Genomic DNA, 23,240 nt, shown 5'->3' with positions numbered 1-23,240 from the left:
CAAGTTTTGAAATATGTTTGCCATGGAAATTCAAACCTTGATTTTTAGCTGGTCTGGTGTATGGGTCCTGTTAATCTAATCTGAGGAGATCCTTGTAGTACAGGACCTCAAGGCATGGCAGAAGATTTGTGTAATTACACAGAGGCCAAGAAAAGACAGGAAAAGTACTGGAGATGATGTGTTGGATGAGCAGAGAGGCTCCTCAGCTGCCATGGGCTGCACTAATGCTGCTGGGAAGCTGACCTGGCTTGGATGGCACGGGCTGTAAATCTCTTCTGGAAGTCAGTGACAACAGAACTGCCTTGAACTGGAGACTCTGATGAATATCTACCCCTGTCCAATGCTTTGATCCTGCTTCTGCTCCTTTTGAACATCTTTCTCCTGGCACAGCACAGCTGATGTCCCTGGGCAAGCAAAAAAAAAACCAACCCCAAACCCCCAGAGGCCAAGTTATTTCAATACTTGAATTCTTACTTATGTCCCATAGAAGTTTGTTATTTAAATTACATTCACAGCCTCAGTGCCTTGATGACTCCTTTACAGAGCATTTTCTTCCCATTTGTTTATTTTTAATTTAAACCAGTGAACTATTCCTGCATTCCTTCCTTCATGTCAGAGAGCAGGACAGATTTGTTAGAACTCCAGTGAACTCTGGAAATGAGTTTATAAAATCTTTACTTGGGATGTTTCAGATGAGCACAGGCTGTGCCAAAGGGAGAGCCAGACTCTGTGCCAAAAGAAAGAGCAGGCCCTGGGTTTTATTTATGGGTTTTGTTCAGCTTATTCAAACTCTATAATGAGGGACTGTCTCTTCATCAAATCTGTCTCACGGGATCTTTGATCTCCATTAGGAACTGGAGCTCAGCGAGGACAGAATCAGCATCAGTAACACGTTTTATCTGAACCTCCCCACTGATACAAAAAAGGTGATTCATCCCCAAACTGGGCCATTTTTTTCAATGAGCTTGCCATTCATGGGAATTAGGTCTAGTCCTTGCTGCTGCAGCTCACATAATTATTAATAAACTGAATGTCTGCATCTAAAACAAGATCAAATCACATCTTCTTTTCTAAGAATGACTGGGCAGAGCAGACCTGGCTTTGTTCTAGCTGGGGGGTAGCAGAGAGCCAAGCCCCAGCAGAGTGAACATTTAATGATGGCTCACACCAGCAGAGTAGGAGGTGCCAGGGACACGGGAGGTGGCAGCAGTGTCACAGGTTCTCCACTTGCATCCTTGTTGGAGCTGAGCTGGATTGGACTGAGCTGGATCTGTGTTCTGTAGCATCCCCCGGGGTCAATGTGTCTTGGAGTTGCACAAATGTTTGCTATGAACATGGTAAGGGACATGATGGGAAGAGGACACAGAATGATGCTTGGAAGTCTCCCTTTTTCTTCTTACAGTGATCTGAATTCATCATCCCCTGATGGAAACTCTCATTTTTAGGGGAGATGAGCACATCATCCTCTCTACACAGAAAATGATCACCCACAGGCACAAGTACCCTGTTGGCACAGCACCAAGACATAGGTGATAGGTTTTTGGGTGGTTCAGGCTCAGGTGGAGCTCAGCAGCTCCAGCCCTGTCCCCTGAGGTGCTTCCAGCCTTCCCAAGGGTGCTGTGGAGCCTGGAGCTCCTCCCTCAGCTCAGGTGGAGAGTTCATCCAACACAGGCTGTGACAGGCTCTAAATCCACACGTGCAGCTCCACTCCCCCTGGAAATGGGCACAGATTGGGTCCAGGACAGCCAGATTTATTGCAGTGTCAACGGCAGAGAAAGAGCATTGGGAAAGAAACCTCTGGCTGAATATCGTGATCTGCCTCTTTCTATTATTTCGTTGCAGAGTATATAATGGTGAGGCAAAAAAATCTTGCAGAAAAACAAGGGAAAAAGTAATATTTCCGTCATTTCACAACTGTTGGTGGAAATTCAGGGAGTAAACAAATCCCTGCCCTAGCACAGGGCCCATTTAAATGAAGTTAGTGCTGAATCCTGTCGTGTGGAAAAGACCTGTCCTCCACTGCAGGGGCCAGGTGCCCAAAATGGGGTAAGTGGGATTCTGCCTCCCAAAATTGGGAATGTCACTGACCTGTTTTAACTTATTTCTGAGAAACTACAGGTAGATTCATTAAATCCTAGAAGACTCTGAGTTGGAAGGAACTTTAAAGATTATCCAGGGACACCTTCCACTGTCCCAGATTACTCCAAGCCCCAATGTCCAGCCTGGCCTTGGACACTTCCAGGGATCCAGGGGCAGCCACAGCTGCTCTGGGCACCCTGTGCCAGGGCCTCATCCCCACCTCAGTAAAGAATTTATTCCTAAATCACATCTAAACCTACTCTCTTTCAGTCTGAAGACATTCCCCTTTGTCCCGTCCCTACAGCTCTGTATGAAGAATCCCTCTCCATCTTCCCTGCAGGTTCCCTTTGGGCAGGTTGATATCTGAGGTGCATCAGAAGAAGGGAGAAATGCAAATATTGTACTACTCATCAGCAGAACAGAGAGAGAATGACACAGTTACCATACATTGAATTGCTTCAGTTAGAAACAAATATTAGGAGGTAAATATTTCTTTGAGGGTGGATTTGTACAAAAAAAAAATAAAATCAAAAATCTTTCAGACAAATTCAATATCGTATTAAAATAGAATTACAGTTACTAGCTGAAGGGGATGTGGTGGGTGTAGTCTATTTGAATTTTAGAAAAGCATCTGATGCAATCTCTCATAAAATTTTAATCTCAAAATAAATTAAAACTGGCTTTGATATAAGCACAGCTACACGGATCCATAACTGGCTAAAGAATCATAAAAGTAGGAATGAAAAGTGGCATTTACATTGCACTGGAGGAAGTCGTCCTTCTTACTGCAACTCCGATAAGAATAATTGCCCTTATTTATTATCTCCCCAGCAACAGAGAAAGGGAAGCATTAACAGCACATTGCCAGACTAAACAGGGAGGCATAATGAACTTTGGGGAAGAAGTAGGATAGTGGTTTTCTGCCCGTGGTGGGCACTTAGAGCAGGAAATTCAAATTGCTTTAAATTCATGGCTTTGCTTGCTCCAGAGGTACCTTGGGCAGCCAAGGAGCAGCAGTGGGGCAGCTCTCCTGCTCTGAACCCACAGGCAGCAAAGTGAAATGCTTGTCTTTCACAAGCTTTAATGTGCATGAGGTTCATGATGTTAACAGAGTTATCAGTGTTTTCCCCTCGTTGGATGCAGCCTGCAAAAGGAACCTGCTGTGTCCCATTGGGAGGCTCTGGGGCACTGGTGCCCTGCTGGTGAAGTAAATAAGGACAAGGAGAGCAGCTCCTTTTCAGCACTTTTATTGAAAAATCAGCTCTGGATGGAGGCCCAAGGGGTGGCACACACCACCCCTGCTCCCAATGGATGATCCAGAGGAGGAGGAAGAATTCAGCTTTGCTGTGCAGCAGAGCTGGGGCTTCCATCTGCACGAGAGTTCCTAAAAAACCAATGGCTGTTTCATAGTCTAGGGGTGTCATGTCAACCAGGTGCTCTTGGGTCATGGTGACAAGGTGAAAAAGGCCTGGTTGGTGATTTCATTTTCTGTTTTCCCTACCTGGGAGTACCATTTTTAGCCTTGGATGTTATATTGGTCGTTGTTTTTAGTGGTTTTTATTGCTGAGTTGTGTCCCAGGAGCATTTGCTCTTCCCCTCTTTGCTGGGGCCATTTTGGGAGCAGTGGAGGCATTACCCAACAGGAGGGAAAGGGCAGAGGGGTAAGGCAATTCCAATAATTGGGAACTGGAACAGAATGTGTGGTTACTAAAAAGAGAGAGAAAGGACAGCAACACACACGGACCTCTTTAGGGAAAAAAAGCCAACTTTATTGTATGGACAACTCGTATTTAAAGTGTGTCAGTGCAGCCAGGACAGGACAGGAGCTCATTGGACAATTGGGAAAAACATCCCTGGGACAGCACCTCAGGATGTGTCCCACGGGAAAGACACCAGGGGTTAATGTTGGTGATGAATTCCACTCTGTTTGTCACCATGTTCTCACCCTGGGAGACTCCTCCCTAACTGAAGCTGCAGTCAGCTTGTCAGCCTGGGAATGGAGCTGAGAGTCAGGAGAAATCCAGGCCTGGAAAGAATTCCCAAGCTGTGATTTCCCAGCTCTCTGAATGTGTGTGTCCACACAGAATGAGGCCGGTAGTTTAACATTAACAATTAACATGAACACAGGGTGATTCTACAGCAACAGAGCAAAATTAGGAACTTATTCCTAACACTGGGACTGGGCTGTTCCTCAGTCACCTGTGCTTGGGGTTGTTCTCCCATTTGGTGGGTCCAAACTGGATGGACTGGAGCTGTCAGTGACTTGTCCATACACAAGGTGGGAGTGAAAAGCCATTGGTGACTTACCCTACACTGCAGCACTTGCAATCTGGGAGTTGGTTTGCACCTCCTTGCTCTAATTAATCCATATGCACAACTGAGCTAGTTTGCCTGGGAAAAAATATATATTAAAAAAAATCTTTCAAAGTTCTGGGAGAGAAAAAATTGAGCTGTAAAGTCCAGATGAGGCAGAAGTAGATATCACCCCTGCACAGTGGTAATTGACTTTGAAGACACTATTCATCTGAATTACTCAGTTTGCAAGGGTTCCCATCCATTCCATCTTCATAGAGGAGTTCAATATATTCAAGAGTAAAGATGTACAAAGAACTGATTTTTCTGTCATTTGCACAACCCAAATGAGGAAATGTAAAAAGAAATCATTTCACATCAAGCTGAAGAAATTTATGAAATTCATTCAGGGAAATTAAAGTAAAAAAATCTTTCTCATGAAACCAAAGACTTTCATTATCCATTTTTAATTAATTTAAAATAAAATATTTGTCTTGTTGTTATATAATATAGAAATACTTCATTCAAAGGCATTGAAAAAAATACCCTAGTTTAGACTTTTCTCCAAAGGATTTCTTTTTCTAAAACAATTTCTCAGCCCAAAATTTATTCAAAACTTTACTTCAATTAATAGCTTCGTTTTTCTGATGGGAAATGTTCAGAGGAAAGTCTTCCCCAAGTTTGGCTGATTTGGGATGTGCCTGGGTGTTTGCTTTCCTCTGTGCAGTGGTGAGGTGCATGGATGGGCACTGCCTCCTCATAGCCCTTTCTGAGCTACAGCATCATCATCCTCAGCATCTCCAGAGCAGCATCTTCTCCAGGAACAAGCTCCCACTGTGTGATGGGAGTTAACCCTGTGCTGGCTGGAACTGGCACTGACCCTCCTTCCACGTGGAAGCTTTGGATGAGCTACAGGCTGCAGAGAGAGTTTGGAAATTCAGTCACAGGGAAGATCTCTGCAGTGGAGCTGTTCCAGAACCTCATTGTAGCCATGGAAGTCTACCTCAAACTCATGGGGATTTCCACTGAGGTCTAAACTCTTGGCATTCCAGCCTTCCAGGGTGATGATCCCACTGCACTTTGGACTAAAGCTGGGCTCGTTGTTACTGATGCCACATCCCTGGAAGTGTCCAAGGCTAGACTGGATGGAGTTTGGAAAAACCTTGTCTCCCATGGCAAGGGAGTAGGAATGAGGTGTCTTTCAGGTTCCTTCCAACACCCAAATCATTCTGGAATTCCATATTCCCACAGGGAGCACATTCATTAGCTCTGTTCACCTCGGTGAGAAGAATGTCTGTGGGCAAGCCTGTACCCAGTGTGACAGCACAGCCTGGTGCTCCATCTTCCTGCCCCATAAAGCACTGCTTGTCACATCTGGAGCTCCCTGCTCCAGCAGCCTTTACTGCTTCAAGTGAAATCCTTCATTTTGATGCCTTGTTGCACGTCTTAAATAGCTGCGAGTCCCCCATTGCTCATTAGCAGGCTCAGAGAAGCAGCTTTTATAGAGCCATGTATTAAACAAATAAAAGACGTCAAGGAAACTTAAAAACACGTCCAGCCGCTCGCAGATTTACTGTGCCAACATTAAACTCTCATTAAATGCACTTTTATAAGGGGTGGCTTTATTTTTTGACTCTGAATACCTGTGACAGCGGGAAGTGGGGGTTATCGAGATTCACTGGCTAAATGAGGACATTTATCAGGGTGAGGTTTATTGGGCACATCGTGGTGACAATGCAGAGCGTGCCAGGTGTTTTGTGGCCTGTCACACAGGAAGGCACTACCAGCCTCGCTAACAGGGGCTTTATGAAGCAAATAAACTTTTCCTTGCTGTCTGGATTCCTTGCTTCTCCCCCACCTCCACAGTCTCTTTGTCTCCTAAGAAGTTATGCTAAACGTTTCAGGGCACTAAAAATTTCACTGTTTTATCAAGAGGATGTCTTCGTGTGTCCAGAAGTAACCTTGTCACAAATCCCACATTTTGAACTCTGAGGTAGGTGAGATGGGGATTTCACAGGAGCACAGAACAGTTTGAGTTGGAACAGACCTTAAAGATCATTTCATTCCTCCCCCTGCCAAGGGCAGGGACACCTTCCACTGTCCCAGGCTGCTCCCAGCCCCATCCAGCCTGGCCTTGGGCACTGCCAGGGATCCAGGGGCAGCCACAGCTGCTCTGGGCACCCTGTGCCAGGGCCTGCCACCCTCAGAGGAAGAATTCTTCCTAATATCTGATCTAAACCTGCTCTCTGCCAGTTTGAAGCGATTCCCCCTTGTCCTGTGACTACCCCAGCAGGGACCACTATTTCCCATCAGAAATGCCTTGAAACCAGAGGTTTCTGCCTCTGGTCCTTATTGCAGCCAAGGCCAGAGGTGCCCATGAGGTTTGCAGAAGGGCTGGCTCTTACCTGGCTCCCACAGCCTGTGCTGGCTGAGGCTGTGATGGACACAGCCTAGAGGACAAAGCAGTGACACCAGTGTTGGCACCTCTCTCTCTCTGTCACTGCTGAGGTGCTGAGGCACAGCAGGGAATCTGCTCACTGCAGCACTTACACTCATCAGATGTTCATTGATATGGACAAATGTGAACAAACAAAATTGGTTTATACCATATTTGAATTTTTATCTGCAGCAATAATCTGTTTATTAGTGAATAATTCAGGGTATTAAATACTAAAACCTCATCTTTGATGCTGAAAGTTACTGAGCCCCAGAGTGCTGGAGGCTGAGGGAGTGTGCTGAGCCAGGCCTGGGACATGCTGCTCATCTTCTTCATCCTTCAGCTCGTACAGATGTGGTAAGACCTGCACTCTGACCCAATGTGATCATCCTAGTTCTCTGAAAATAATATTTTTTCTTGTATGACTTATGTATATTCAATTTCATGTTTCAAGTAAAAAGAGATTTGATGGCAGAAGAAAGGGTTTATGTCTTTGGGGCCCAATTTTCTGAATACTGCACAAAAATATACATGCAATTCTTGGCAATAATTGAGATTTTGTATGCAAATTGGGTCATTCTGTGTGTAATTGCCCTTTCAATGCATAATTGCCTGTGGGCAGATTTTGCAGAAGATATATCAACTGCATGTGCAGATAAGTCGCACATTTTTATTCACTTCAGGAAATGTGCACAAGCAGGAATTTAAAACCAGACACCCAAGAGGGCTGGGGACTTCTTAGCGGTCTGGAAACAATGAATGTTCAGGCTGTAATCAGCAGACAGGATTTGGTGAAGATTATGAACCTGAGAAATGAAATAAATATTTGTGATAGATGTTGAGGACATCCCGTGGCAGAGGAGGGGACAGCACGAGCCTTCCAGCAGCTCCCACTGGGATTGCTGTGCTGGGACGCCTGGCTCACATTAACCCTTCCTTCTTCTGTGCCTGAGACAAGGGAAAGGCAAATACTCCTTTATTAATTAGCACCCCCTAATCACTTTGTGGGGAGGATGACATTTGGACAAGCATCCCACCCCTCATACCCTGTTTTTCCTCATACCCTGTTTCTCCATGCACGGCAGAGAGCAGAGCCTGCTGAGAGTTAAACCCGTGCTTAACTTCAAGCATGTTTGTTTTCTGTTCCAATTAATACAAATGCTGATTACTTAAGAGCTTTGCTGAAATGGGTCCAAAGCACCAGAATGGCCTGAATGAGAGAGGCACTTCAATATCCTGTTCCAGGGTCTTCAAGGAATATCTTACGGAATTTTCGTGAGCCATTTTCCCTTCTGCAATCTTTCTACCTAAGTTTTAAAGACACTTTTACTGAAGATTTACTGATAGAAGCCTTCTACTGAGTGCATTTGATTGCTTCATATTTCAGAAACAATGTGGGAATGGAAAAATCTCTCTCTTTAGGCTCCATTATCTTAGACTCCTGTTGTCGGCATGGAGTTATAAAGAACCAATACTACCTTTAAACACCAAATAGCTTAACTGCTCAAAACATAAAATGAAAGCACTAAACATATCAGTTTTGTGTAAAAAACCCTGCACTTTTTCCCTTGTAATAAACAAATAGATATATAACAGCAGCCAAAATAAACCAGGTAAAAAGGTTCCTCTTCTCAGAGTGCTGGGCTGTAACTGCTGGACACAAAATCCATCACTGAGTGACTTCAACCTCCATACTGGGAATGAGAGTTGCTGTCTATTCACAGTCTCCAGTGACAGAGTGGGTCATTTCAAGGGTTAGCAGTGAGAAAATACTGTTCCTGGAATTAGGGTCCCCTCGACAAGGGTGTGTGTCCAGCAGAGCTGCAGGGAGCACTGCCTGCCCTCCCATTTTCTGTTGCAGTCATGATCGTCCTGCTTAGCGATTAAATTCTTCTGGGCAAACCCTGTCTGTTTGTGATAAATTTGATAAGATAAATGATTTTTCTAGACAAAGGAAATGCAAGATATCTCATCTATCTGGACCGAAGATGTCATTTGATATAGTGCCACATGGGAAATTATCAGCTCAGCTGAAAGCACCGAGAATTTATACAGGAGCTGTGAAGAGGGAACAGTGCTGGCTAAAGGGGAGCCCATGACAGGGAGCAGCAAAAAGGGAATTATCACTCTAAAGTGAGGTTACCAGCAAACATCCCCGAGGATCAGGACTGGATATGAACATATTTCATTTCTGCATTGACCTTGGAAGGGAATGATGAGAGTGACAATGACACTTGGAGCTCACACATGGAAGGTGCATCCTCAATGCAAACCAGGATGGGGCTGTTAACTGGGGACTGACCTTGAAAACTGAAGCAATAGAAAAGGGATTAAATACAATAATATATAGTGCATGGACAAGTACTTATGGAGAAGGAGTGAGAATTCCAGCTCTTTGTTAGAAATGACTGAGGAAGAGGAAGACCTGAATGTACTTGGGCATCACAGGTTAACCATTAAGTGGCAATTATATGGTTTCAAGGAAAAAACAATCAGATATACCCAATTCACTTTTTCAGTTAAGGCTACACGTCTAGAGAAGCACTAATTCAATTTTACAAAGGTAGGCCTGACCTCATCAGAATAGTGCATACAGTTCTCTTCCCCCAGGAGTGAGAGGGAAGAATTCAGACAGTAAATGGTGCCATAAAGGGATTTAGGACAACCAGAGGAATGCAGGAACTGTCCAGCTAAGAAAGGAAAAAACCACTTAGTTTAGTTAGGTAAAGACTGGGAGTGGAACATATGGAAGGGCAAACACTCAAAGGAGAAAACTGCTGCAGAAAAGAAATAACAGTGATGGGCACGAGAACAAATGACTAAAATAAGCCAGCAGTTCATTTAGGTTTGAAATCAGAGGAAAATCAATATTGTAACAAGTGGGGGCAAACCCCTTTAACAGTAATGTGAAATAAAGCATGAATGGTGTACTGCAAAGTTCTTAATGGAGCTGGAGGAGGACCTGGGTGTCAGGCCAGGGACATGTTCCTGGTGTTTTTTATGAAGAACTGAGTGCTGTGGCTGCAATGTGCTGTGTAATGGCAGCCCAGGGGCATGCAGAGATTTCTCTCTATAGGGAAGTTTGAGGAATAGCAGCTCATAAAAAAAGACACCTTTGAAGGTAAGCCAGGGGATTCATGTCTGAGGAAAACTATTTGGGATTACCATTGTACACTTGGTTTTAAGCCTCTAAGCCATCCATTGAAGGAGGCAGAGATTGGATTGTGAAAATTACCTAGCCTGATTGAGGGCTCTGTGTAGCCAACAGCTCTGATGGGCAGCATCAGAGGAGAGGATACTTACAGAAAATACACATTTTTGCCAAAACTGAACTCTGGTCATGAATGATTCATGAATGGAAAACAAGGCTACATTCATCAGATAATTTATATGTAAACCACTAGTTCCACCAGCTACAGAAAGGAGATGCCTGCAGGTCAGAGCTGTAGTGAGCCTCTGGCAGTGGGAAGGATGCTCTGCTGGTGCTGCCCTGGCTGTGTCCCCATTAGGCTGGCACAGCCCCTGGGTGGCAGGGCAGGGGGTGGCTGTACTGCTGAGCACTGTGGCCTTCCTGGCTGCCAGCAGCTGCTGCAGCAGGGCTCTGCTCACCTGGGGCAGCCTCTGGGGGTGCTGAGCTCACTGCAGGAGCTTTGATTTGAGCAGCCATGGCAGAGCTCACTGAAATCCAAACGCCAAAATCCTCGTTCCTACCATGACTGGGCTGTGCTGGGTGGAAGGGGGACATGGGACTGCTGGCTGAGCTCATATCTGCTGCAGTTTTCCGGGGCAGAAGGAGGATTTCAAGGTCAGACCTGCTCAGGGCAGAGATCAAGGTCACCCAAGCACAATGACAGGGTAAAGGCACAGTGTTCTCACAGAGGTTTGAGGCTGGGAATTTAAACCACAGCCAACACTAATCGCTCTTGTTAGTCTCACTGATGTCCATTCATTGCTAAAATGCAGTCCAGGGTCACCAGAAACTTCCTCCATCACTTCAGTGAGTAATTAACTGTGCTTAATTAAAGAGAAAGAGGGGATAAGAGACCTCACCTGTCTCTTGGTGTTTGCCATGGCCACGCCTAAGGCAGCCCCAGTCTTACCGAGCTATGGTAATTCCTCCAAAAAATTAATTCTCCCTCATCCTTCCTGAGGTCTCTTTGTTGAATCCTGGCTCTTTCTATTCACTTTCCCTGTAATGTAAGCATTTGCCCAGGGCCTGGTTGACTAGCAAACAAAAATTCACCTTCATTAGTGAAAAAGTAGTAACCCTCACTAGTACTGATCTGCCAGTTTAGCTGCAGAAGAGTCCTGAACCTGCTGCAGGACATAATAAACAGCAGAAATGCATTTCACCTGCAGGTAAAGGGCTATGAAATTTAACTGCATGTGTTCACCCACTCCACTCACCTTGTATCAACCAACTCTACCAATCAGCTTTTTAAAACCTCTCTTTATAGGGAATTAGATGAGATGGACAGTTGGTCTGATCCAGTAGTACTGCTGTTATTTTTTTTATTAGAAATAGGCTGAATTAATGGCAAATTTATACCAGCTTCCAGCTGGAGCTGCTCCAAGGCTGTGCAGAGTGATAAGACCAGGGGGGAGCACACATTCCTGGTGAGAGTCTGGACTCCCTTCTGCATTGCTGGACCCCCAGGAGGATTTTGCAGAAGAGGCAAAAAGTCTTGTAGCATCACTGGGCAAGCCAGACAAATCCTTTGCCCATATCTACCTGTAGATCATCTGTGCTGGATGTAGGAAATGAGCCAAGAGGCTTTCTGGGCATTAATAATGGAAATGTGATCTAACAGGAATGTGATCTAACACTCTGCTTTCTCCTGGCCTTGGACAAAAGCATGTGAGCACTGTGCAAGCTGAGCCCCCTTGGGAAGGCACAGCTCCAGTCCTCAGTGCTGTGCCCAGCTTGTCCTGCTGGAATCACCAAAATCCAGACCACAGGCTCCCAAAATCCAGACCACAGGCTTCCTGCTGGGGCTCCAGCTTGTGCTTTGTGCCCTGCCCTGCCCCAGGGCTGCTCCTCTGCCACAGCTCCTCGTTTTCTGCACAGCATTGTTACTTTTCCATTCCTTTTGTCCTGGTCTCTTGCCTGTGAATGTGGATGCCTTCAAAATGTCTCACCTCACTGGTTTCTCCCTTACCTGTTTTTCCTACTCTGGCTTTCTAAATTGATTCCCTTTGCATCTGCCCTTCCTCAGGCCCCTTATTAACATCAGCTTTCCCTTCATGGACTGGTTCCTTCCTCCTCTGGTACTTCCAGCTCCCTGCTCTAGCTATCCCTCCTGCCCACCCATTTATTTTTAGCTCTTTTCTCACACCACTGCATTGATTTCAGCCCTCCCCAGCAATTTTTAAAAGACATGCTGTCACCAGCCTACCTTTGCATGTAGCTTATACACTTAAACATAATAAGTTTTCTCCTCTGAATCAAGGCTCAATAGAGTTAGAAAGGGACCTTTTATACACATCCCTCACATCTTCTTTTGGCTGTCCAGGTGTGGGCAGATGTGTTGACTTTCTTCTTAGCAAACACATCAGGCTGTCTGCTATGGGTAACTTCAGAGATCTGGTAATTCGCTGAATTTTTAGAAATAAATTATATTTGCTATCAAGAGTTTCTATGGCATTTGCTCTTAAAGCTATTTCATATGTGCCTATATCCACTATGGATTTTCAGTTTCCACATTCATATGTAAAGAGAGAAATGAAAAAAGCAAAAATGCCCTTTCTGATGCTAATCTACAGAGTTTCAATAACCAAATATTTCTTTTTAAGATGGTAAAGGCAGTGACCATCTTCTAATTCACAGCATTATTTCCTCTCTGAAATTTTCACAGCACAGGAGATTGTTGCTGCCAACACATGCCAAGAAGTTTGTTAATTTTCATTCCTACCTTCCAAAGCTGTTATTGAGCTTGAAACCACTGCAGTGATAGCTTAAGCTTGTTTGCAGTGTGAATATTACAAGTATTTTCCCCACAGTTCTGCATTGCCTTCTGGTCCTCACATCAGTGTTGGCTAAGCTGTCATTTACAGGAATGATGTTGTCATTACAATATTTGATATTTTTCTGAGTTTAGCTGTCGTTGAAAGCACATTATGTACTTCCTAAGGAAACTTGCTGTTTATTTCTTGCCGTGAATTTGGTAGCACTGCCAAGTGGCAGGTGTGGAGAAACTCACCCATGAGTTCAGCGTGGCTGGAGCATCAGGCAGACAAGCTGCCACTGCTTCACCCTGGGTGGTTCAGCACCTGACAGAGACACATCTTTGTGTGTGTTGTATTGCACCTCCAGACATCCCAGATGTTCTGCAATAGGCACTGCCAGATGCTTTTTACAATCCAGACACTATTTGATGGTAATGCCCTGAGCCTAGAGATTGGGCTGTTGATTACTGGGGGTTTTTTTTAATTATAATTTATGCTGTTTTGATTTGTTCTCATGGTTTATAGAATCATTTAAGTTGGGAAAGCCCTCTAAGACCACAGAGTCCAACCACTAACCCAGCACTGCCAAGCCTAGTGCCACATCTACACATCTTTTACCCAGCACAGAATCTCAGAAATGTGTTCTTAGGGGCCAAACCACAGTGCTCACCTCACTTGTCCCATAGCCAGGTCCCCAAGTTTGCTGAGAAACACACTGCAGATATTCCCAGTTTACCAGACCATTTCTCTTTCCCACTGAGAGATTTTGTTGGCTCCTTGCAGGGCTTTGCTGGCTCCAGGTTTTGCAGAGCAGTCACAGGATTTCCTCTGTTCTTCTATTCCTGCACATATCCCCATTCCAGTAACACTGATGGACTTCAGCTTTGGGAAAACTGCTGGTGAGTCTTCTGTGTAGTGTTTCACTCTTGGTTTTCTAAATGCTGGAAGTTTATTTGCCAAAACCAACAGTTTTATGTAGCTTCTGTCTGTTTGCTGCTTTCTAAAAGTGTTTTTTCCACTTAACTTTTGCTTTTGCTCTTAAAAATCTATCTTTGTTGATCCCTGAGAGGGGCTCCAGCTGCTGCAACCTGACCATATAAACCTTGGTGAGTGAATGAAGTGCTTTCCTCTCATTTCTTTGAGAAGCTGCTTTGCCCTCATGATCCATCTCCTTCCCCTTGTCTTGATTTGTGTGGCTTTTCCCAGCATTGTTCTTTGCTATATGAAGAATTTCTTCTGCTGCTTTTGTGAGGTTATTTTCAAGAAGCTGATTGTGCTGTTTCAACCCTCCCACTCTCCAGGTGACTTCACCTACCCTGACTTTAGGTTCATTTACCTGTGAACTGGCAGTGGCTGGTACTGCTTGACAACATCCTGCAGGAAGATGTGTGACCTGTACATCAAAGCCTTGTAGCAGCTGATTTATTCTTTAGTTCAAATTGAAATTGATCCTGTGCTTGTCTTACGGTTTTCACTGTCAGTTTGGTTAATGAATTAGGATTTTAGTTGGCTCTGTAGTTTAGTCCCATACCTTTCCATGCAAATTATCATTCCCTCTCTCCTCACTCAGTCCATACTAGTGGTGTCTCTGCAGCTGCAGTTGATAGTAAGGTAAATGTCACCAATCTTTCACCGTTTGCATTTTTATAATAAAGTCAGCTATTTGATTGCTTTTCCTCGCAGTATTTGATTTTTCTCAGCAGAAATCTCCCATTGTTTAGAGGAAGTCATGCCTGGGTTTTCATTAGTCTGGAGACAGCTACAGACCTGACCCTGCCTCCCCTCCCCATAGCTCTTTGTAGGTGTATGATGGTAGATAAATTACAACCAGCTCACTGGAAACCTATCTATAAGCAATTTTTCTGACATGCAAATTGCTGAAAATTATTGGTTGTGTAGACACTGTACTAACACCAAATGATCCACATAACCTAAACATTGAAAACTCAGTGCAAACTGGGGCAGGGGCATTGCTGCTCCCAGCAGGACTTTGCTGCTGGAAGGGAGTGCAGCTCTGGAGAAGCAACAGATGATTTTATATTTATTGTTTTATGGATCTTAGGGCTCATCATAGCTCCTATAGGTTTATCCAGTGCAACTTCCTTGCTATTTGCCTGCATGCTGGGATCACAGGGATTCTGCCTCTCACCTTATGTTCTCCTTATGATGTTTCTGGTGCTGGGGCAGCTCCCCACCCCACAGCTGGGAGGTCTGGTTTGTCTCTTCAGCTCTTGCAAGAGTCTCAAGAACTGAACCCATGACATAAACCTATAAAATTCTCCAAAATCAAAGACATTCGTTCTGTGACTCCACGAAATCTCAGGAGGAGTTGCTGCCTAAAATAATCCAGTGGCACCCAGCCAGGAGCACATAGTACACATCAAGTCTCATTACTTCAAATTAGAGGCATAGAATGAATTCCAGAATGGTTTGGGTTGGAAGAGACCTTAAAGCCCATCTCAATCCACCCCTGCCATGGGCAGGGACACCTCCCACTGTCCCAGGTTTGCTCCAAGCCCCGTCCAGCCTGGCCTTGGACATTTCCAGGGATCCAGGGGCAGCCACAGCTGCTCTGGGCACCCTGTGCCAGGGCCTGCCCACCCTCACAGGGAAGAATTCCTTCCTGGTATCTAATCTAAATCTCTCCTCTTTTTCTTTAAAGCCATTCCCCCTTGTCTTTTCACTATCTGACTGTAGAAAAAGTCACTCTCCCTCTTTATGGTGTTCAGGGAAACTCTCAGTCATCTAAAGAAGCTGTAAAGCAGAGGCAATGTGCTACAAGAGTTATAAAAAAAGGGTGAAAGCTGAAAGCTGTGTTGGAATCAGTCCTGAAACTTGCAGACTTCAGTTTTGTTTTTGGACAAAGTTCCACACGGAACTGATGGCACTGTGGGATTTCCTGCATCCAGTGGACATCCACAGGGCAGAGCAGCATCCCTGTGAGCCTCCTCCTTCAGACTCAGAGAGGACCAACTGCTGAACCTCAGTGTCAGAGGCTTTCAATCACAGCCTGGGGTGCAGCAGAGAGGCTTTACCTGGCTGCCTCTGCTGGGCTTCTTCTGCTGGGAATATTCTTTCCCAATGTTTTGGAAGTGCCCCCTTCCCCAGCCCTCACTGAGTGTTAAATCCTGACATTCCAGTTGAAGCTGTGTGTGCAGCGTTTGCTCTCCTCCCCCTTGGATCACATGCACAGCCTCTATTTATAGCAGGAGCGAATTTTTGTTCTTATGCATCATTCCAGCCAGCAGAAAGCAAAACAGAAGGAGAAGCTGATGCAGGAAAATGTTCCCTCAAATCAGATTTTTAGAAAGAAGCAACAACCTCCTGCCCTTTGCAGTGCCCTCATGCCCCCCAGTCTCCATCCAGAATCCTCCACTGGCCACTGTGCCATGGCCAAGTTCCTCCTGGAGGCCACCACACCACAGTAATGAGCACATTCAAATTGAGCCAAGTGTATTTAGTTTTTAGAAGACTGGCATATGTCATCTTTATTGAATATAATTTAGTTTTAACATATTGCTCTGTGCTTGAGTTATTATCTTCACTGTGCTTGGAGAAATAAATTACATTGAAGCCTTTATTTTTGACCTGTGACATCAATACACGCCATGGACAGATTCCAAAATCTTATCAGCTTTGGCATGGCTATTAAATTACAGTGGTGAACAAACCTCTTTAGAAATGAAAAATGCTTTTGGAGCTTTGACCTTTTACATTTCAATTCGTAAAGAGCCCAGTGCAAATGGGAAATGCTGATCAAAATCCAGTTATTTAATCTTCCGGGGTGTCCTTTCTGCAGAAGAAAAGAACAAAATGTATCTTCTTGTTTTTTAGCCCTTCAGATCTTGACACCAAACTTTGCCTGCAACTCTGAGATTTGGTGATGGAAGCAGAGCATGACACGGCAGAGCCAGCCAGAGTCACAGAATTTCCACAGACAAACCTACAGCAGGATAAAGATATTAATTAAAATTGCACAAAGGCACACAGCTATTCTGCTGCACATGGGCTGTGTTCATTGGTGTTCCAAGAGGATGAGTGTGGATCTGCAATATTTTTACCTCTGCTCCTCCTCCCTGGGAATGCACCGAGGTTTTGTCTGTCTGAAAGTTGAGGAATTGTACCCAAGCTGGTATTTTATGTACTCTTAACCCAAGTATTTAAGTATTCTGAAGCCAGTACAGCGAGATTTGGGTTGTTTTCTCACTTCTCCCGCTGTTTTCACAGAACTATTTTTCCCTTTAAAAAAAAAAAATCTGCCTGATTCCTTGTGCAGCACATGGTGATGCACAGTCAGATGGGGAGTGACACTGGGGCCAGAGGACACAGTTTAGGGACAATATTGCAGAGCTCTGTGTGTCACTTGGCTGAGGGAGCTGTAGGGACAAATCTAAATAAAATGATCCAGGTTACAGAAATATTATTCACATTACCCATGGTTTTTACCTTCCCTTGCTCTTGAAGAACAAGGTTTAGCTGCCTGTACTCATGGGGGAAGAATGAGGGGGTTCCCAAATCTCCACACACAGTGGAGCCATCACAGTGCACAGCTCTCAGGCACCTTTAGAGTGGTGAAAATTCATTCCTTTCTCATCAGTCCTCTGGCTACGCTTGCTTTCAATATTATTTAAGAGTGCTTTCTGTATTTTTTTACAGCTTTTGGAGAGAGACATTTTTTTCTACTGCTGATGAGAACAAAACCACAAGTTACACTGAAATTAATGAATACAACTGGACAAAGACCCAGTTGCTCCTTTAATTAAACTATAGCACTACAGAAAGGCAGAGGAGTTTCTGGATTGTTTGTGATGTTTCAAGTGAGTAATTCACTCGAAGACATCCATCAGCAATGCTCATTGAAATTCCACTTTAATCCCATATTGCCTTTTCAGAGCCAGGGAAAACCTTGACATCCCAAAGAAGGGACAAACCAGTTCCTTCTGTTGAATTAGAAAACAAGTATGGCCCCAACAGCCTGGGGCACAGAAAGGTCCCTAGAGTTGGGAATGCAGAGAAGATAATTGAGTTTACTGATGCACCAAATGGGATCTACATTTCTAAATGAGTAATTATGGTCAATAATTTCACCAAGGGCAAGTTGGATGTTAATTTTTTTGGTTTTGGCATATTCTAGGTACCATGTTTGACCTAAATTATGGACAGCAAGTGGTTAACAAGTCTGCAAGGATGATCTCTTGGACAGAGAGCTAAAATAAAGCACCGTGCTGCAGGAGAAACCTAATGTATGTAAATTGAATGCCAATTGATTAAACATATTCATTGAGGTTTCACATCTAGGTCATAAGTAATGTATCTATTACATACTTGTTAAACCTCATTAAATAATTGCCTAGTGGTATTTAACATGCAATAAGTATCCCCTGAAATTCAGCTAAAATGTATTCCTGCATTTGCTTAAGAACTTGCCCGAGTGAATTGATTGAAGATTTGAATAAAAGGGATCTGCTGTACGGTGGTGTGAGATATCCCAGTAAATCTGCTAAAAGACACATAGTATCTGCACAATTATCCATGTAATTCCATGCAGAGGGAAGGATTAGTCACTACAAAGCTGAGCTCAGGGATGGAGAGCTGGAGTCTGCAGGACAGAAGCAGAACAGGAGAGTGAGAGACCTTGGAAGAGTTTTCCAAGGTACATGGACTTGGAGCTGCAAATTTTACTTTTATTTTCATTGGTGAAAAATGTTTGCTACAAATCTAAATTTTTATCCCCAGGTACAGGGCTCACTTGTTGCTGGTGAATTATTAGCAATGTCTTGCAGTTACAGGCTCTGGAGCAAAACAGCTCCAGTCACCTCACCAACATAAATTAAAGACTCGTGGGGTCTGTGGGAGGCAGCCACTTTATATCATCCATTGCTCATCGAAGGCATAAGCAAACTCAGGCACTGAGTTTAAATTATTTGCCTAGGCTGTCTCAGGAAAATCGATGGGGAACATCAGCCAGAAAATTCAGACGTATCTACCTCTCACCTGGGGCTGCACCAGGTGACTCCCAGCCAGTGCTTCAGCCTGGGAGGGCAAAGTGTCCCTGCTCCTGCAGGACAGGCACTGCAGGACAGCCTGGAACCTTCCCATCCTCCTTAGCCCCACGCCCCTGGGCTCCTCTGCAGCCGGGATTAATCATCAGCAGCAAACTAAAAACAAAAGCAAACAAAAGTAAAGACACCTTTATCAGCTGCAGCCTGATTTTTGATGGATCACTGAGATGTCTGCTTGTGGCACACATGGCCAGCCTGTGCAATTGATGGTCCCTCCTTTGCTGCTGAGGATGGTGCACCAGGCTCTTGGCAGGATTTTTGTTCACAGGATCCTCCTGGAGAGCCCCTCTGAGCCCCAAGGCAAGGGGAAAATTCCCCTTTTCCTCCTCACTCCTCTGAGCTCTTTCCAGTCACCACAGAGTCCTGGGGGCATCCAGCTGGAGGTGACATCCCTCGAGCACCCCTCCCATCCCACACAGAGCTGATATTCGAATTAAACCACTTTAATCATCCCATGGAGCAATTCAGACCAATTCCTGAGAGACCAGAGAGACAGAAGTGTGACAATGACTAAGAACCCTAAATATCTAAGTTGGTTTCTTTTTTTCTGTGATATTTTATAGACATGAGTTAGAAATGTTGCTGAAACCTGCTGATTTCCCTCCTCCAGCTTTATCTAATTTTTTTTTTTTTAAATCTTGTAGGGAATTTCTAGCCAAAACTCTGGTAGGAGGATGAGAGCAAACACACGGGGGAGCACTTAGACTGTAACAGCCGAGTACTCCATACACCCAGCTCCTGTACCTGAAATGGCCATTTCAGTGGAAATGCTGGCTTTTCAAAAACCCATTTTGTTCTGAAGAGTTCACCGTTTCCCAGAAACCAAAAGTACCACGTGGAATTTTCTAAATGCCAGGACCATAGGGCGACCCACTCTGTCTCTCTGTGCAAGAAAAGAGGAGCACTTTTAGAAAGTCTCAGTATTCTCAACAACAAAGAAATGCTGAATTTTGAAGCCTGTTTCCACTAAATGCCTTTAAAAAAATTTTACTCTCAGCTCTATAGTTGGAAATGTCTTTCAACAAGCCTTTGCATTTATATTGAGTTGCCTGTTTGCCTAATCTTTGATGTCCAGCTCAGCAAACTTCCCTGTTTGGAAAGGTATCTCCTAAAATACAGATTTGAGACTTAAAAGAGGATATTTAGTGTGTCCACCATATGAGTGAAGCACTTGGCCCTCATAATAAATTCCCTGCATTTGCAGAGTTTTTGTCATGTTTGCACAGTAAACATTTGTGAAATCGATTTAATGGTTTAATTTTTCCAGGGCTTGTGAAGATAGGTACTTCAGGAACATTGCTTAATACACAGCCAAATCATAAACCCAGGCACTAAACAGTATAATATAATTAAATTTCTCTTTAATGGTGTTTATGCTTCTGTTTTGTAGCTGGAAATGTGATACATGCACACACTTCATAACAGGTGTGTTGTAATGTTATTAACAGTAAATGATGCTAATGCTTCGAGTTCCTTTAATTTGTGCATTATTAAAGAATCCTTGCCTCATTCTCACATAACAAATTCCAAAATTACCTTCACAGGGGTAAATACCACAACGCTGGAATAACTATTGCCTCTTTGCAGCCATCAGCTGTGCCACAAAGCTCTCTGTAAGACACAGGTCATCACTTCTCCATCCTCCCCAGCCTTGCCCACAACTCTGTGTTTAATAGGACCCAAGAGAGAGCAGAGATGAGGAAAAAGGGGTTTTATGCACGTACTCACAAATACAGTAAGGAAATAACATTCCTCTGCCTCTTTGCTGGAACAACAAAAGGTTCTGAGGCAGAGTGTGGCTGAAAGGAGAGGAAGGCAGGCATTTTTATTAGCTGGGAAAGTGAGGAGTTAATTGAAAGGAGTAACATATTTCACTTATTTCTATAATTGTATTTTAATGTTAATATCCCAGAAATGGAATAAAGGTCTTAGAGTGAGCAACCTCAGGCACCAGGGACACAGAACTTTTAGCATATATAGGATTATGCAGATGATGACTTCTGAGGTCTGTGGAATCATGGAATATTTTGGTGGAAAAGGCCCTCTGAGATCACCAAGTCCATCCACTAAGGCAGCACTGCCACGTTCACCACTGAACCGTGTCCCCAAGTGCCACCTCCACACTTCTTTTGCACACTTCCTTGGAAGTGCACAGGCAGCCTATTGTGTCTACACACCTCTGGGTGCTCCTAAGGCTGTGTTTACAAATGTTTCCAAAAGGAAAATAAAAATATCTGTCTTTCTTGCACTGATGCTTATTTACAGTCAGCATAGTTACTGGGAAATTGTTATCATGATGAGTTAAGAATGGATTTTACAGAAAAACAGAAAGATCTGGTGGCTCTTTCTTCACGAGGTTAGAGAAAAAGATATTTTCATTATTTTTGCTGTGGATGGGCTCAATATCCTGAACAAAACAAGGTCGATATCATGATCTGCATTGTTCAAATATGAAAACAGAGCCTAAGGGTGCTCCTTCTCCGGGGTTATGTACCATGCAGTGCCACAGTGTGCTGATGGAGTGGCAGGTAATTCACAGGTGTGAATTTCTCATTAGGAAATACCTGGAAAGCAAAGAGAAATGGTACTCACTTTAATCAAATAAATGAGCTAAAAATATGGTGATGATAAAATGCTGCTTAATCTGATCTCATGGACAAAACTGCTCTGTGCTGTAAAAAATAGTAATTATTTCTCTCCAGCCTTTGACACTTCTTTGTGTTCCTGCAGCAGAGTGGAGAGAGCAGGAGCTTTGAAAAATTTCCATCTGCAACGAGGTTTTAAATAGTCTCATACAAACATTTTCTGGCAGAGTAAGCAGCTGCATGGGCACCAGTTCCCTTGTGAAGGGAAGGGAATAACACAGACAGGGCAAGGCTGGCGGTGGGATGCTCCAGGAACACGGAGCCAAAATAAGGATTTAAACAGCCAAAGGCATCAGTGAAATTATAAATCATTTCAGGAGCGTCTCAAAGAGCTGGGTGGAGTGAGGGATCAGCTCAGCTCAAGTAAGCAGAAGGTGAAGCGTAGTGAAAGGAAAAAGGAAACAATTTAAACTGCTCATGTGTGGAGTCGTAAATTAACTATAGGGAGTCAGGAGAGCAACAAGGTGTCACTGCCAACAAGACATCCCTTCAGTGAGCAATGGTGGCTGGAAAAGCAAACAAAATGTTCGTTTGCATTAAGAAAAAAGCTCAAGGAAAGCACAGAATTATTCCTTATCTTTAATATGAAGTGACACCACACTGTGGATCCTCGGCTCAGCTTCACTCTCCAGTCTTATGGGAGGAAAGAGCAGAAATAAAACAGGTCTGGGGAAGGCAGTGAAAATGATAAAGTGTATAGAAAGCTGAAGTGTGTGGAAAGATTAAAATATTAGAACTATATATCTCTGGCATTAGAGGAATAAGGGGCAATGATAGAGAGAAATAAAAAAATAGCAAAGTGATGATAGAGATATAAAAAATAGCAGAAGAGCAGAAGATTTAAAGAAGGTAAGTCAAGAACTCCTATTCCTTGAGCAGGAGGTGTAGAAGATGGAATTAAAAATCAATAGTTTAGACCTTCATAACACACTTTGAGGCTCAAGAGAAGACTGACATCTGTATAAATGTTGTCCAAGTGTACATTGGAACAGTAACCTGCAACAGGTAAGAACCCTCACAGTCTTGATCTTAGCCCAGCCACGAGTTCTTGTAGTCTGAATGATTAGAAGGTGTCTTAGTTCATTAATGGATTTACTGCCTCTGCCCCCAGATCAGCAGGCAGAATGAATTTCAGAGAAAAATACAATATTATGTATTTCTTCACTGAGATAGAGACCAGAGTTGGTGGGTTTTTAAAAAATTATTCTTTGGAATTAATGAAGTAGAAACCTCTCTGTGTGAAATCTACAGCAACAGGAATTAGCTCAGTGCTTGTGTCAGTAAATATCCGAGGTGTGTTCCAAACAGACACCACACCTTTTCCAGCAGAGTGCTGGAAGATAACAAAGAGCAGATTTCTAAAACACTTCCAGAGCTGTCCAGAACAAAATCAAATGGCTGCAAGGATCAGTGCTGGGAGAGGTGAGCTGACATCACCCCAGGTACCACGGCTCAGCTCCGAGCCACGACAAGGCTGGGCTTCCCAGGAGCAGCACAAGAAATCCTGTGCCCAGCCTCATCCCAAGGGCCCTGGCAGCTGCCCTGACTCTTTGTCATGGTGAAAGAGAGGTGGGAGACTGATGGGAGGCACTGCCAGTATCTCAGAATGTAAAGCTGGTCCTACTCCTTGGCATTTATTATAAAGAGTATTTCACTGCACCAACAGCGCTCTGGGCTGGGCATTTCCAGGGAATTGTTACATTCTCCAATGGTTAATCACTTTGCCTTTGGCCTCCTGCCTTATAACTCTGTTAGCCACGTCCTACAGTTACTACTTGG

This window comes from Sturnus vulgaris, chromosome 17 (genome assembly GCF_052056855.1).
Source record: "Sturnus vulgaris isolate bStuVul1 chromosome 17, bStuVul1.hap1, whole genome shotgun sequence".
NCBI lineage: Eukaryota > Metazoa > Chordata > Aves > Passeriformes > Sturnidae > Sturnus > Sturnus vulgaris.
This window is presented reverse-complemented; position numbering follows the sequence as displayed.